The sequence below is a fragment of the Lactuca sativa genome, chromosome 5 (genome assembly GCF_002870075.4).
Source record: "Lactuca sativa cultivar Salinas chromosome 5, Lsat_Salinas_v11, whole genome shotgun sequence".
NCBI lineage: Eukaryota > Viridiplantae > Streptophyta > Magnoliopsida > Asterales > Asteraceae > Lactuca > Lactuca sativa.
Window position 1 is genome coordinate 126,420,935 of NC_056627.2, and position 15,697 is coordinate 126,436,631.

The window sequence follows — 15,697 nt, forward strand, 5'->3', positions numbered from 1 at the left end:
AATCGTAGCCTTCTACCAAGGCATCTTCTGTTCTGATTTAAACCCGACTGTTCCTTTGTCAAATGTAAAAGTATATTCTCCCTAGTTTATAACTATCTTGACTATAAAATAGATCAACTTTCAAGTGGTATCGACACATTATGAAAGTAATGGGAAAAGTAAGTACACATATGTCGTTTATAATGACATGCGGATGTACTAATAATCTAAAAACATATTTGTTTTATTACGGTCATAATGTGAAAGCTAGAACCCCTACTAAACGCTCTCAATATAAAGAGATTAAGGGAACCAAATGCGACCCCAGCAATTTCTTACAAGCCGTGTAATTCACATTAGAGTTATATGATCATGTATATCCAATATAACTATCACTAATGTGTTAGTGATTCATTGGTATAATTAGATCATGTTTGTGTGTTCTCATGCTATAGCAACCTAACTTGTTTGTTATGTTCTGTTCTGGTATTGTTTGATTCTCTTCACTGTTTGTTATGCTATGGCTTTGTTTGATTCTCTTCACTGTTTGTTCTGTTATGGCTTTGTTTGATTCTCATCAATGTTTGTTCTATTATGGTATTGTTTCTTTGTGTGCTTCATTGTACTAGAAGTAATGAATAGCATTCTCCTAAACTATCCTTATAATACTTTACTAATGCTCTACTTGGACTGTTACTGAAAGGACTAATTTCTCTACTAAGTTATGCTTTTACTTTAATAACGGAGTTTTGTATAACTATAAAGTAACATAACTTTAAACGAGTTTTGACATGTTTTGACAACTTATAAATAACATAAGTAACCTTTTGAAAGATGTTTAACAACAGACATTTACACAATTATCATTGTGTTCAACCTGTATTCCCCCCCCCCCCCTTAAAATAGTTAAAATAGTTAAATGATTCATTACGGGGTATGAACTCACCTGATGTGGGTGATTCAAACGGGTATGCGTGTAAGGATGAGAAGTTCCACGAATGAAGTCCCGAGACACAATAAGTCCTAAATGACATATAAGGACACATATTGACATGAATATAGTGTTTTATAAACAACTATATGAAAGGAAACACCTCCCGGGACTAGGTAACACCTTGATTAAGTGTTGGAATCACATGTGATTCAACAAAGGGAAGTGAAATGGTACTAATTGGTGTTTACGGTTTTATAACCAACTCCACTTGAGTTTATGGTTGTAAATGCATGAGTTTACGGCCGTAAACTCATGGTACTTTGACCATTTTGTGATTTGAAGTCCTAGAAGTCATTCTAAGCATTCCTACTTCATGATTAAGCCTTAGGAAGTGATTTAGGGCATCAATTCACTACTTAATGGAGTTTACGGCCCATGGACCATTTATCCATGTGTTTGCTGCCGTAAACTCCTAGGGACCATGGTATATTGATTGTTTTGAGTACTAAACACATCAAGGTAAGGTGGTAGGCTAGTTTCTAGGCTTAAGGAAGGAATATGGGGCTACATAATCCTCTTTGGGGTGTTTACAGTTTTGGGAGCTCCCCAAACCGCAAACACATATACATGGGACATTTTTGTGGTTTTCATGTGCTAAAAAAATCAAAGGAAGGTTCTAGGTTTGTTTCCAAGATTTGGCAAGAGAATAGGGACACTTTAGCACCCTTTTTAGGGTTTACGGTCCAAGAAGATTCTTGGGCCGTAAACACCTTACCCTTTGTGATTTTGGGTGTTTTCTTGATGCTCCTAAGGTCTAAACATGTCAAGGGTAGTTTATATGTTTAGTTTCCAAGGTCTATAGGGACATAAGGCACACTTTGGCCTCATTTTTAGTGTTCACGGTCCATGAGGATCTTGGGCCGTGAACACCCTTACCTTGGGGTATTTAGATGATTTCTTGATGTTTAACACTTGATCTAAACATATTAGGGCTAGAAACACTTACAAGTTGAAGATCTTGAAGAAAAATGGGATGATACTTGAGAGAGAAATGGCTCTAGTCTTGGAAATGTGAAAAAAGTGAATAAAATATCTAAGTCTCACTTATATAGTCTTTAGGGTTTACGGTCCCAATACCATTTTGGACTCTAAACTCCAAAATCTTGAAGTTTTGGGCATTTATTGTTACATAATAAACCCTAGGGCATCCTCTCTCCTGATATCCCTTGATGTACTATCTTTAAAACACTCAAAATTATTCCAAAAACCTTGAAAGTTAGCAGAATCAGTTTTGACTTCCATTGAAGTGGATGGTTGTATAGAATGGAAATTTTTGGGTTGTCACAGAAAGGATTACTATGGACTTTGTGACCAAATTACCCAAGTCAACAGATGGATTGGACACCATATGGGTAATAGTCGACAGATTGACAAAATCCGCTCATTTCCTGCCAATAAAAGAATCCTACAAGATGGAGAGGTTGACGAGGATATACATCAAGGAAATAGTGAGACTTCACGGAGTGCCAGTATCTATCATCTCAGATAGAGATGGTAGATTCACTTTACGTTTTTGGCAATCACTTCAGAAAGCACTGGGAACACATCTCGACATGAGCACCACTTATCATCCGCAAACGAATGGTCAAAGCGAACGAACCATTCAGACACTTGAAGACATGCTTCGCACGTGTGTCATAGACTTTGGAAAGTCGTGGGATACCCACTTACCGTTAATCGAATTCTCGTACAACAACAATTATCACTCGAGCATCAAAGTTGCTCCCTTCGAGGCGTTGTATGGATGTAAATGTAGATCACCATTGTGTTCGGCTGAGGTAGGTGACACCCAGCTAGCGAGAGGACTGACATCAGGCAATGCATGAACGGGACCGGAGATCATACGTGAAACAACGGAGAAGATAGTTCAAATCAGAGCTCGACTACAAGCATCACGAGACCGACAAAAGAGCTACGCTGATAAACGGCGAAAGCCCTTGGAGTTTCAAGTCGGGGATCGAGTGTTGTTAAAAGTCTCTCCTTGGAAAGGAGTCATTCGTTTTGGAAAACGGGGAAAGCTGAACCCATGATACATTGGACCCTTCGAGATTCTTGCCCGAATCAGTCCAGTGGTGTATAGACTACAACTACCCGCTGAGCTCAGCAGCGTACACCCCATGTTCCATATTTCCAATCTGAAAAGGTGTCTATCTGACGAAACCCTCGTCATTCCACTTGAGGAAATCGAAATCAACGAGAATCTCCTGTTCGTCGAAGAACCAGTCGAAATCATGGACATGGAGGTGAAGCATACTAAGCAAAGTCGCATTCCGATTGTGAAAGTTCGATGGAACGCGAGATGCATACCAGAATTTACATGGGAACGCGAAGACTAGATGAAGAAGAAGTACCCTCACCTATTCTCGCGTTCTCAAATCTAACTTTCAAAAGAATTTCGGGACGAAATTCCCTCTAACGGGGGGATGATGACACAACTAGGAATTTTGATGCTTAGTAACAACAACAATGATAACATTTGTGAACCAAAAATGTGAAAGCATGTATGTTGCTTATTCAATGAAAACAAATCTTCCATCAAACACTCTGTGCAAACACTTCAAATAGTCAACAAAGAAATGGAAACCCTAGAAACCCTGGTTTAAGTCCATTATGGACTAGGATTTTCTTAATGAGCGTAATGGACCAATAAGCTTCCAATTTGACTTTCCGGGCTTAAAACTCTTATATGGGCTCCAATTGGACCCGCTTTCATTTATTTTTAACATTTTGGGCCATAATGGGCCAAGAATGAAATAAAATACCCTTATTGGGCCATAACAAACTTAATTAGCTCTAAAGGGTCATAAAACCCATCCCTTAATCTATTTTGGGCCATAAACCCTCTCCAAAGGCCAAGTGGGCCAAAATCATCTAATTGGGCCATAATATGGGCTTAAGCACAAAAAGGCCCAAATTCTTTTTTTTTCCTTCTCTCTCTCTTGGCCCAACCACAAAACAAATGGAGGAAGAGTTGACTTTTTCCATGCCACCTCACAATTATACATGGGACATCCATGCAACTATCCTATACTTCCAAGCATTTATCACTTCACACTCTCCCTTCTCCCCTCTCTTTTCTTCTTCGGCCGAGAACACATCACACACACCCACACTCTTCCAAATTCTCTCAAACACTCACAAGAACACTCTCACATTTTACCTCAAAACTTCGAGAATCACAAGGGCTACAAGAAGATCTTTTCTTAATATCACAAATCTTTGGTAAGTTGTTGCTAGATCCATACTCTAACTTCTTGATTTCCTTAAAAATCACTCCTTAACTCATACAAAATTTGTGATCTTGCCTCTTAGAACACATCTAAGCCAAAGATCCTCCAAGAAGCTTACTAGGCCAAGAATAACATCAAACTTCTTCCATTTTTCTTCAAAACCGTGATCAACTATAAAAGGTGAGTTCATACCCCTCTCTTTTTGGTTTTTACAAGTTTTAATGGGGAGACTACAAGTAAAATGTGTAGATCTATGTGTATGTGTATGATATGTATGATTTCATGTATGTATGTGTGAATTTATATGCTTATGTGTTGAATATGTAAACAAAAAGGGAAGAAATATCGAGATTTATGACATAAGAAGGAAAAAAAACATGATCTAAGGTATACTACGCTAAACAAGTCAAGAAAAGTACCCTGTTAGATTAAAATCAACATATTGCAACATAAAACCAATTTTTAGGCTTAAATTGTCAAATAAACAAAAGTTGGGTTAAAATTGCCATTCACGGTTTTTCTTAAGGATCAAAAGAGTCAAAACAGTTACAATAAATGTTTTTATGAATATCATGCTCTTCAAAGGACTTGAAATGTAAATTGTAGCTTAAAGGGCCAATTTTTGGACTTTTCGGCCCACTAAGCCCAAAATTGCGAAAAACAGGATTTTCAAGGGGCTGAAATGGGAAATTCCTCAAAACAGGGGATAAAAAGTTAAGCAAAACTATTTCAAGGGTTAAAATGCTTTTCTTTTCCAAAAAGGATAAAAAATGTAAAGTTTTTAGATTTTGGGCCAAAATTGTAAAAGTTGCAAAAAGTTTGGGCTTTAACCGAAAAACACTTTTCTGGAATGGCTGAAACTGCCAAAGAATAAGTTTTCAGCTAGAAATATCAATTTAATAAGTCTATAGGTCAGATGTGTCAAGAAAATGATTTAAGGGCTTAAAATGTCTTTTTTTGTATAAAGGACTAAAATTGTTATTTTTATTAAAGAAGGGCTGAAAAGGGGTCAAACCAACATTTTGAACCAATTATTTTACTTTTAAGATATTTGAGTCAAAAATACCAAAAGTTACAACTCATGAAAATAGAGAGATGAATATATGTATAATCCATATATTGTTATAAACAAATCGACCGGTCTTGTGTCAATACAAAAATAACAATCGTTCAATCAAACCTTCCAACAATTATAGAATTCCTAAAACAAGTAAACATTCAAAACTTTGGGCTTGAAAGTCCAATCATTCTTGTTGGGCCTTTGTGACCCATTAACATGATTTTTGGGCCCAAGCGATAATAATAAATGTTACTGGGCCTTCTACGACCGAATTTCATATTTAAGGGACCCTCAATGGATTTTAAGTGCTATTGGGCCTTAGTGGCCCATTAGTATTGCTAGTAAGGTCCAAGTAAATCAAATGAGAAATGGGCCAGCATGCTCTTCGTATAACCAATAGCCATAAATGATATGCGGGAATAGTAGGATCTCATAATCCTCTTCTCCTTGTTTATTAGGCCGATCGTCAATCCAAGTAAACAAATACAGGTCGATAATCAATAGTAATCAAAGTCAATTGGAATTTAGTGAGTAATAACGGGTGGCACCAATGTGTTTCGGTCGTAGTATGTAGTTATAATCAAAGTCTCCTAGAGGGAGAGCGAGAGTTTGTGTATTGATCTATACGGGGTGACTCCCCCACACCTCAGTTGTTCGCTACAGTTAGACTCGGCCAATCTAGGGTGACAAAATCTTAAGATCAAATCCGGCGTTCACCAGAGTGCCAAGACAGACGAACTAGTCATTATCATGCATGGTTAGAACGACTCACATAAATGAATCCAATATAAATCAAGTAATCAAGGTAAGTCATAATCATTCACGTGATGGAATAACAATTCGAACCGTTATATCATATGTTTATTTTCAAAAAACATCGGGTTTTCCGGGGAAGTTCAACATTTTTCACTGGTACTTTTAATACAAAGCTTTTCAATTATACATGTTTTGAAATTATCATGCATATTTTTACGAATCTTCACACTTTTATATAAACAATGGTCTTTTCAGAAAATATCGGATTTTCTGGGTTGTTTTCTTTCAAACTACACAAAACATTTTCATATCAAACCTGCTTATGAACTCACCAACATTCCATATCTTGACCATTTTCAAAATAACTTGTATTCTCAGGTAACAGGTAAGCTGAGGAGTTGTACCAAGTATGTTAGTGTGTTGTGCTTTTGAAAACTGTCAAACATTTTATGTTATGGATTTGTAATGTTAAAACAATGTACTTGATTGAACAACGTCAGTTGTAATATATTGATGCATGGTAATGTTTATGTTATGATTCATGTATATTCATTGTGATGATATTCAATTTAAGTCACGCGAGCCCTCGGACGTTTCCGCCATCTGGTTCGGGGGTGTGACATGGAATGCCAATCTTCTAGGACTCCAATCATCCTACCGGGATGGAATACTCCTGGCCCGCAACCATCGGGTTGAAATGCCCTACCTACTATGAGTCCAATCATCCTACCGGGATGGAATACTCCTGGCCCACAACCATCTGGTTAGAATGCCCACATGCTAACAAACATGTGCACCTATCAGATAATCACATAACAGTCTACAGAAACACATACTAGGGCCCTATCAGCCCACCTGGATGGAATACCCTCTACAACTGCTCAAACATGTGCATATATCATAGGTGATCTCCTACCAGCATACAGACAGTCCGACCAACTACAGGTCACTAAGCATAGCCACATCCAGTCTACCAGGATGCCGATCTAACCAGCCATATACTAGCATATAATCATCCATTCTAGTAGAATACCAAACTAACATATCACAACAACAATTACTCAAATAAAAATTCAAAGGGCCGACCTTGGCGTCTTAGACCCTTGGTATAGTGAGGATAACTCACCTTGCACGTAGTCCCAAAATCCTGCAAATCTATGACCGCTGACTCACCGGAAATCCCAACTATCAACATGATAATCACCAAGTTAGAATTCAACATGAATTTCTAGGCCAAGTGCCCACACCACTCATTAAATCCATTATCCTTTTATTGGGCCAAGTCCCAAAACCAAGTCCTTATGCAAAGCCCAATATTGGCCTAATTTACTAAATTGGGCCCATCTTTCTAATCAGGCCTAGATCCAAGGTCCATAATAATTATTGGGCCCAAAATACTCCATCTATACAGTTCAATCACGGCCCAAGCCCAACTAGCTCATAAACAGTCCAATACTTCAAGGCCCAAATTCGAAAACCCAACAGAGGGCGTACACTCGGCGTACTCCTCTAGTACGCGGGGCGTACGTCGCTCGTTGACTGAAAAGCGGGTCGCTGACCCACTACGTTGGGCGTTCTATAAGTTACGTTGGGCGTACGCGCGTCTGTACCAAAAATCCTTCCATGTAGTTGATGGCTTAAGAACTTAAGCCTATATGCTAGATCCAGTGACAAAAAGGGCCTAGGACACATAAAGTCTCAAACTTTGTCCTGTTTGACGTCCATAAAGCTCTTAACTCAAGGTCTTAACCCATTAAGACCTTCCTACTACAACCAAAGCCATTGGGACCTCATTTTTCTCACTCAAGACCTCTCATATGGTCTGAAAGGACAGCTTATCTTAACCAAAACACATCATGCATCATATTTAGGGTTTTTGGGATTTAGACCTAAATCCCAAGATGCCACACCTTAGTATTTGTTCGTATTTATAAACCTTAATCATTATAATTTTTTATCAAATATATCTACAATTCCAATCGAAACAATGATGTATAACTGATAAGAAACAACCAGATAAGATCGTATCGGAGGTGGGATCCATTTCACATAAAAAGATATATTGTTTGGAAAATCCACTTTAAACACCTCATTGGAAACCAAAATTATGCAGGGAAAACATGGAAACCATGGAAACCAAAAGCTCCATTTTCTCGAGGATCTCTCGTGCTCCAGAGCTTCACTACTAACACTTAAGAAGTCCTAGAATAGGGCCCCAGGGCCTCCAGAAAGTTTAAAATATAATTAAAAGAGTTTGAGAAAGAAATTTGATAAAAAAAATTGAGGTTATATATAGAAAAGCATTGAAGGACACACCGCATCCTAGGATGTCTCAACAATCTACCAGTTTTCATGGAGAGGAAGGTTGGCCTGAGATCTTGACATGTGTCGTACTCCGTGAGGTGGCATGTGTCATGCTCTGGTGGATCTGAATTTAAATTTCTTGTAAAAATAAAAACTACTGTATATAGACTCCGTTTTCAATGGTTTTTTATCCACACATATGATGGGTTTTATACAAACAATCCTATGTGTGCATACAACCCTAGAGTTGGATCTATGTTTTCACTATTAGTTATACAACTTTATGAACACAAAAGAAACCTGGCATGCTAGTACTATTTTAGAAAATCACATAGAAGAATAGAATACATACCTTTTGTTGTTATATAGTAATAACAACTAGTTCCTTGAATTTCCTTAGCTCTTGAAAGCAAGTACCACAAGTGTAGTACCTTTAATGGCTCACAAACACACTAGGTGAAAGGATGAATATGGGAGAGAGGAGAGAAGGGTATCTTGCCTTAGAATTCGTCCCTTTTAGGGTTTCCCAAAGCTTGGACGAAATCTTAGTGCCTTAGGGTGCTATTTATACTTAAGGCTAACTAGGGTTTCAAGGTGTAAACCCTAATCCCTTAGCTTAGGGCCTAAGCAAGTCCATGAACTCCTTTCCTTAAGCCCTTGGACGAAAACTCCTAGATCCTTCTATGATTTTCGTTCAAGCCTTAATAAAGGTGATCCAATGGCCCAAAGCCTCAACTATTGAATAATTAAAAAATAGCCCCCGCACTTTCAATCAGTTCCTTTAATCGCAAAATTAATTCTAAATTAATTTCTGATTAAATACTAATTAATAATATGATTCCAAATTAATATATTATTCATATAATATATTAACAGAGCATAGTTATACCCTAATTTATTATTCTTAACAATAAACCAACCTCTCTCCTCAACAATCATCCTGTCTAGTCACCAGTGTGAAGGCAACCCAAAAGGACCATGTTCACAATCGGGTCAAGTACATACCAAAATAGTTATGGACTTAGACACTAATCCAACAGTCTCCCACTTGGATAAGTCTAATGACTATTCTGCGTATGACTTCAGAAACTGATCAGCAATCATAGCTTTCAAAAGCCACTGTCAACTCTAATCGTATCAGAAACGTGTCCTTTAGATAAGGGATCATATATTCCTTCATTCTAGATATCGTATAGACATGAGACATGGATTGAAATGATTCTCTCAGTCTATGTGTTGTTTCCCGATTTCCGATTTATGACGACTGACAACAGACTACAATCGAACACATCAAATTAGTCCCGGCTTGGCCAAGCGCTTAGGGTGTCATCACTAAATCATCGAGGGGCCCACATGTATCACTTTTATCCCACTTTGGGAAAACAGAAAGGATAAACTTCGACTCAATGCTTGCTTCTATTCACTCATCGAATCACACACTACAATAATTTTTATAACACCAAGTTACTGGTGCGTTTACTTATCATCAATGTGCAACCGACCAGCAAATAACAACTCACACGTCTCGGTTTCAAGAATATACAATATTATCGACTCACAATCACTCGTGAGAAAATCCATGAAGTGATTCTTGTGAGTGTGGGTTTAATCCAATGCTCAAAATCATATTCATAAGCACTCACGAATGTTGCAACAAACCTTTGCTATGTCTAATACACTTTAGACAATCTACAAACCAATACATGACAGTCTTCATTCATACCTACTTCCAAAATATGAACAACTGTGGACCATTCGAATAATTTGATTATTCTGAAATAATTAATTATTCAGGAAGTCAAAACATGCAAAGTGAAACACAAGAATAATACTAACCCTATATGGTCCCAAAACTTTGAGTATAAATAAAAAACTTTTTATTTATCACCATATCGATTACTCATTGTTTTGTTGTTTCGGTTAATTAACTTATTACTTGAATTATTACTACAATTGTCCCATGCTCTTAGCATGCACACAATGTTTGCTTAAGGTCCTTACTTTTGGAAATAGATCAAATGAACACATTTCCAATCATACTCATTTCACAACTCCCAATCCTTATCATAAGTATAAGAATATCAAATTCTTGTCACTTATAGAATATGCTAGATTCTAACATTTTATGCAATGATCCTTTCGTAAAGTCATAGCTCAAAATCATCAAGACTTGGCCAATCTCTATCAGAAACAATTCTATAGATATGATGTATCTGACTCAAAGTACATTCCTTTGAACATCCTTCTTGCATAAAAGTTTCTATTCTAGACATAGATTCTCAATATCCAACTCCCAATATGGAAACATTTCCATATTTGCCATATGACAACTCATTCTTAATAGAATCTTATCTATACATAATAATATCGATATGGTCCATCCAATACCATACTTCCAACTACTCACAAGCAACCAATCTTCAGCGAACTTTGGATTTTCCTTTGATATTTGTTTAATTATTTTAGTCAAAACCGATTCTAGTGATTTTTCCCTCTTAATGCGCTAGACATTTGGAAAATTTTAGAATGGTCTAATATTATAGCATTTGCAATCGATCCTATACCCGAAGCGTATGGGACACAATGCATAATGTCTTACATAAAGATATGATACTTTATCAATCTTCTGCCATAATATTTTATGTGTCACGTTCTCATAATTCGAACTATGAAGAGGGATGCCGTAATCATAATCCAAATTTGGGATACGTATCCTTGACTAAATTTATTAACATTCCACAATCTAAGCCTTTAGATTTGAAATGAAGCATAATATTGTCTCCCTTAATTATAGCAAAACAACTTTTCAACCCTTACGACTTTGCAAAGTATAACTCTTGTTTTCTATAACTAATATTGCTAACTTGCAATACTTTCCATAATAATCATACAAGCATAATACTTATGCTCCCACTATCATGATGATTATTATCATATAAGCATAACACTTATGCTCCCACTAGCTTTGACATGTCTTTAGAAAACAACTGAACTTCCAGAAAACAATACTTATTGAATTTCTGAAGTTCATATTTCTTGTACCAGATGCTTTGATAAGCCTTTATCTAAGCTTCTTAACCTTATACACCTTTGCCTTAGAAAGCTCACATGTGTGTCTAGACAAATTCAGAACTTATGTTACTAAGTCCCAAATGTTCAGACTAATTGCCAAATCTCACAATTCTAACTATGAAGAGGGATGTCGTAATCATAATCAAATTTGAGAATACAATTTTCACAACTGCTATCTCCTTAAAATATCTCTTAGTGAAAGCATTTCCTCACAATAATTTTCATGAAGGAGGGAAATCTTATGACACTTAGATTTTATGGTGTATGTGTTCCTATCCATGTGAATTTTCCAAAACCAAAGTTTGCGACAAATCCAAACTCATATGGACTGAACTTTCTCAATCCTGATTTCTTGCCTTATGGTAACACGAGTGCCCACCATGTCTTCCAAGTAGTTAAGCAGCTCACCCTTTCCTATCAACGTACTTTTAATTGATCAAGGTGCTTGCCTTTTATGCGTTCAAATGAGAACTCATAGAACTCACTATTGGATTAGGTGTCTAAGCCCATAACTATTATTGGTATGTATTCGACCCGAGAGTAGCATGGTCCATTTGGGTTGCATATCATAAGGACAATTTGTTAGGATGGACTTTTGAGAGAAGGTTATTTATGGTTTATTAATATATTATAAGTAATAATAAATTAATATGAAATCATATGTTTTAATTAGTATTGATCAAGAATTAATTTGGAATTAATTTAGTGGTCGAAAGAGACTAATTAAATCTATGGGGACTAATTATGATAATTAGTTATATTTATATGTGTTGGGCTTATGATCCATGTTGGACCAAGTTTATGTATGGATACATAAAGAGTTGGGCCACATGAACCATGGATCATAAAACCCATGGGTATGGATTTGGGTTATATCCATGACCCTAGAAATCCCACATATAATAGATACTTCATTGCCCAAAATCGCCACTTGTATCTTTTTAGAGTTCATGGTGTCTTTTGTGTGCATGGAATTCTCTCTCAAGTTCATCCTTTGTCCATGGTGTGTTGTGATTCCATTTGAGGCTTCCACACTATTGGGGCTAAGCTCTTTAAGTCCAAATACACCAAGAATTCAAGCTCCATCAAAAGGTATGTCATGCTAACTAGTATATAATATTTTTATGTTAACTGCATGCTAGTTGTAAGATTAATACCTTGGAAACCATTTGCATGTATAATTAGTGAAAACATAGATCCAAGGTATTTAGGGTTGTATGTGCACCATAGGATGTTGTAGTATACCATAACCCAACAGTGGTATTAGATCCATGGGTTGTTTTCAATTATACTTGATGCAAGTTGCTGAAAAAAACTAAAAAAAATCGAATTTTTTGTTGTCGGGACAGCAGACTCGACGAGTCAATGAATAAATTCATCCAACTCGTCGAGTTGGTTCATGCACTCGACGAGTTGGACCCCCTGACAGCTTATCTTTGAGTTTTTTGGCTTGTTTTGGATTAGAATCATTACCGCAATGTATTTTTGTTCATAAAATTTGTTTTTTATACTATGGTAATGTTTATTCTCATCCAAATAAAGGATAATAATCAAAGTTTCAAGTTTTATACATGTTTATATGATGCTTGAAAAATGTTGATAATGAATGTTCATGTTTATGAGTTTGTTTAGATTAATAGGAAAAATTATCAGATAGTTGTTTTCAATCCAAATTAATCTTGAAGTTGTTCATAATATGTGTTTTTGTAACTTGTCCTCAAGTTACATGAAAAGTCACATTTATGAATTTTAAAACTCATAAAATTTCCATAAGTTATGAAAAAATGAAGAGTCATAGTTTTTAATGCTTTTAAAGTCTTCCATAACTTGTCTACAAGTTATGGAACTTGAAGGGTTTTTTTCCATTAAACCACTTTAAAATTCATAAGTTATGGAAACCATAAGGTTTTTGAATTGTTCAAAACTTGTCCTCAAGTTTTGGAATTTGTAAAGTCAAACCCCATATACACTTTAATTCCAAACCCAAGAATTTTAAAAGTTAAAGTTCAAACTTTATGGACTTCATAAAATTAATTACAGTGTCTAATTAAAAGAGTTAATAATTCCATAAAGACATGGTTTAAGTTTAATTAAATTAAGAGTATAGTTTAATTAATAGATTAAACCACCAAAGTATTTTAAATGTTTAAAATGCACCCTTATACTATTATATTATTAATAGTTAATACTTATATATATATATGTATAAGAACAAAGTCAGTCTTACCGTTAGTAGACCTCATTCATGAAGCCGGTCTATAAGGGGGGGAGGGGGTATAAGGTTATTGCCTATAAAATGCCAGTTTAATGGGTGTCCACTCTCACCCATCGCTTCCTTGACTAGTGGAGGGTCGTTAGCCGAACGGGTAGGACAAGGACTATAATTCTCCCCTTCATTAAAAGTATTAATGATAAATACTAAGTAACTAAACCTTTTATAAATACCCAATCTTAGTTACTTAGGAAAAAGTGAATAAGGTGCTAATCCATGAAATTACACTTTGCACTTTGTTTAAGTCGGTTAGTGGAGCGTGTGTGGTTAACTGGCACACTAACTCATATTTAACAAGGTAGGCAAAGGGTAACTTAATGTTTATCATAGTATCGATGGAGCGTGTGTGGTTAACCGGCACATAGATTGAGGGGTAAACACTTAAGGGTACCAAGTAATTTGCATGGTCACTTCACACCTCGTTGTGATCCTCGGCATCCCAGTCACAAAACCTGAAGGGCACACTCGAGATTGAAACGTGCCATTGAACAGTTCAATGAATCTCAAAGATCTAGGAGTTTCAAAAACTAATTAAAACCTAATAATATATATTTCATTTTCATGGTGGAAATTAGTGAATCGTCATTCACCTACCTTCAAATATTTTTTAGCTTGGATTACAGCATCCCTCTTCCAAGTTATAAAAGTATTGTGTTGGGTCCTAGCCTTAATATTTCATATTGGGTGTTATATTAATATCTCCCAAAAGATGTCTGGTTTAGACATTTATGATCTTCCCAAATCTCTTGAAACAAACTTTCCTAAATGAAGATGATGTCCCATGGAAATCATACTTCTTTCACCTCCTCCAATTATTCTCCCTAACCCACAAGTTCCTAAAAAGTTTAAGGTCACTCAAGCCCTATTGGAAAGCAAAGGTCTATCTGTGATCACATCTTGGAGATGTAGTCACATATTGACAAGTCGGGAGAGTTGGGTGTCAAAGTCTTGAGAAAGTTGGTGGCTCAACTACTTTCTAAGTCACATAGTGAGTTCTTTTGGAACACCTATGAAGCAGACTATGACAAGACCCTTAATGATCTTATCTATTTGCTAAGATCAACTTCCTAAAAAAATCTATGGACATTAACAATGATGACACTGGAAATCCAAAAAAAGCATTCTCTTCCAAATGGAAAGTCGGTCATAGTCAACTCAGTTGACCAAATGGTAAAGAGAAAAGCTAAGTCTGAGATAGTCCCATTACCAAAGGGTCCATATGTTTATATTTCCAAAGAAAGGGGCATTGGTTGCGAAGTTGCCAAATTTACCTAAGGATGTTAAAGTCAATAAGTTTGACTCTACTTCAGGTAAAGTCCACTATCAAACTCTGCTAAGTTTCTATTCTGAGATTCTTGAAACATGATGTGATTGGGTCACATGTTGATGTTTTAAGAATCTAAGAAAAGGGAGAAACTTAAACAAAGAATATGTTGAATCTGATCACTTAGATGGATTTCTATTGCATAGTTTGAAGATCGGATTCTTGAGCTACTTCTTAGGAGTTATGATATTTTGCTTAGGAATAGATAACAAGTTTTTATATGGATTGTAAGGATAAGTTTTTCCGCAAATTTTTAAAATAAAAGGTAAATCTTTTGATTTTATTTATTTTAAAATATTCTTACAATGGCATTTCTGAAAATCTGTGTTGCTTATAAGATTCCATCAAGAGCAAGAGTGGAAATATGAATTTGATTCTTTCATTTTTGGTAGTGTCTAAATTTACCAAATAAGGAAAGATTCTCATCACCCAAGTTTCAGTTGGATAGAAACTTGGAATCATGCAAGTTGTATAGCATGATGAATGAGAACTTTCGAGCATTGGAAAAATTAAGACTAACTACTTGTTCACATGGATGTGTGAGTCAAGTGAAGGACTAAGGGATCGGGTACACATTCTTGTGCATTGGTTAGAGTCCACCACAAAAGATCGATAAGACTATTTGTCATAATTTACTATAGCTCAGTAAATATGGTTATACTTACAAGCTTAAGTGTAATTCTGAGACATTGGAAAAGGTTCCAAT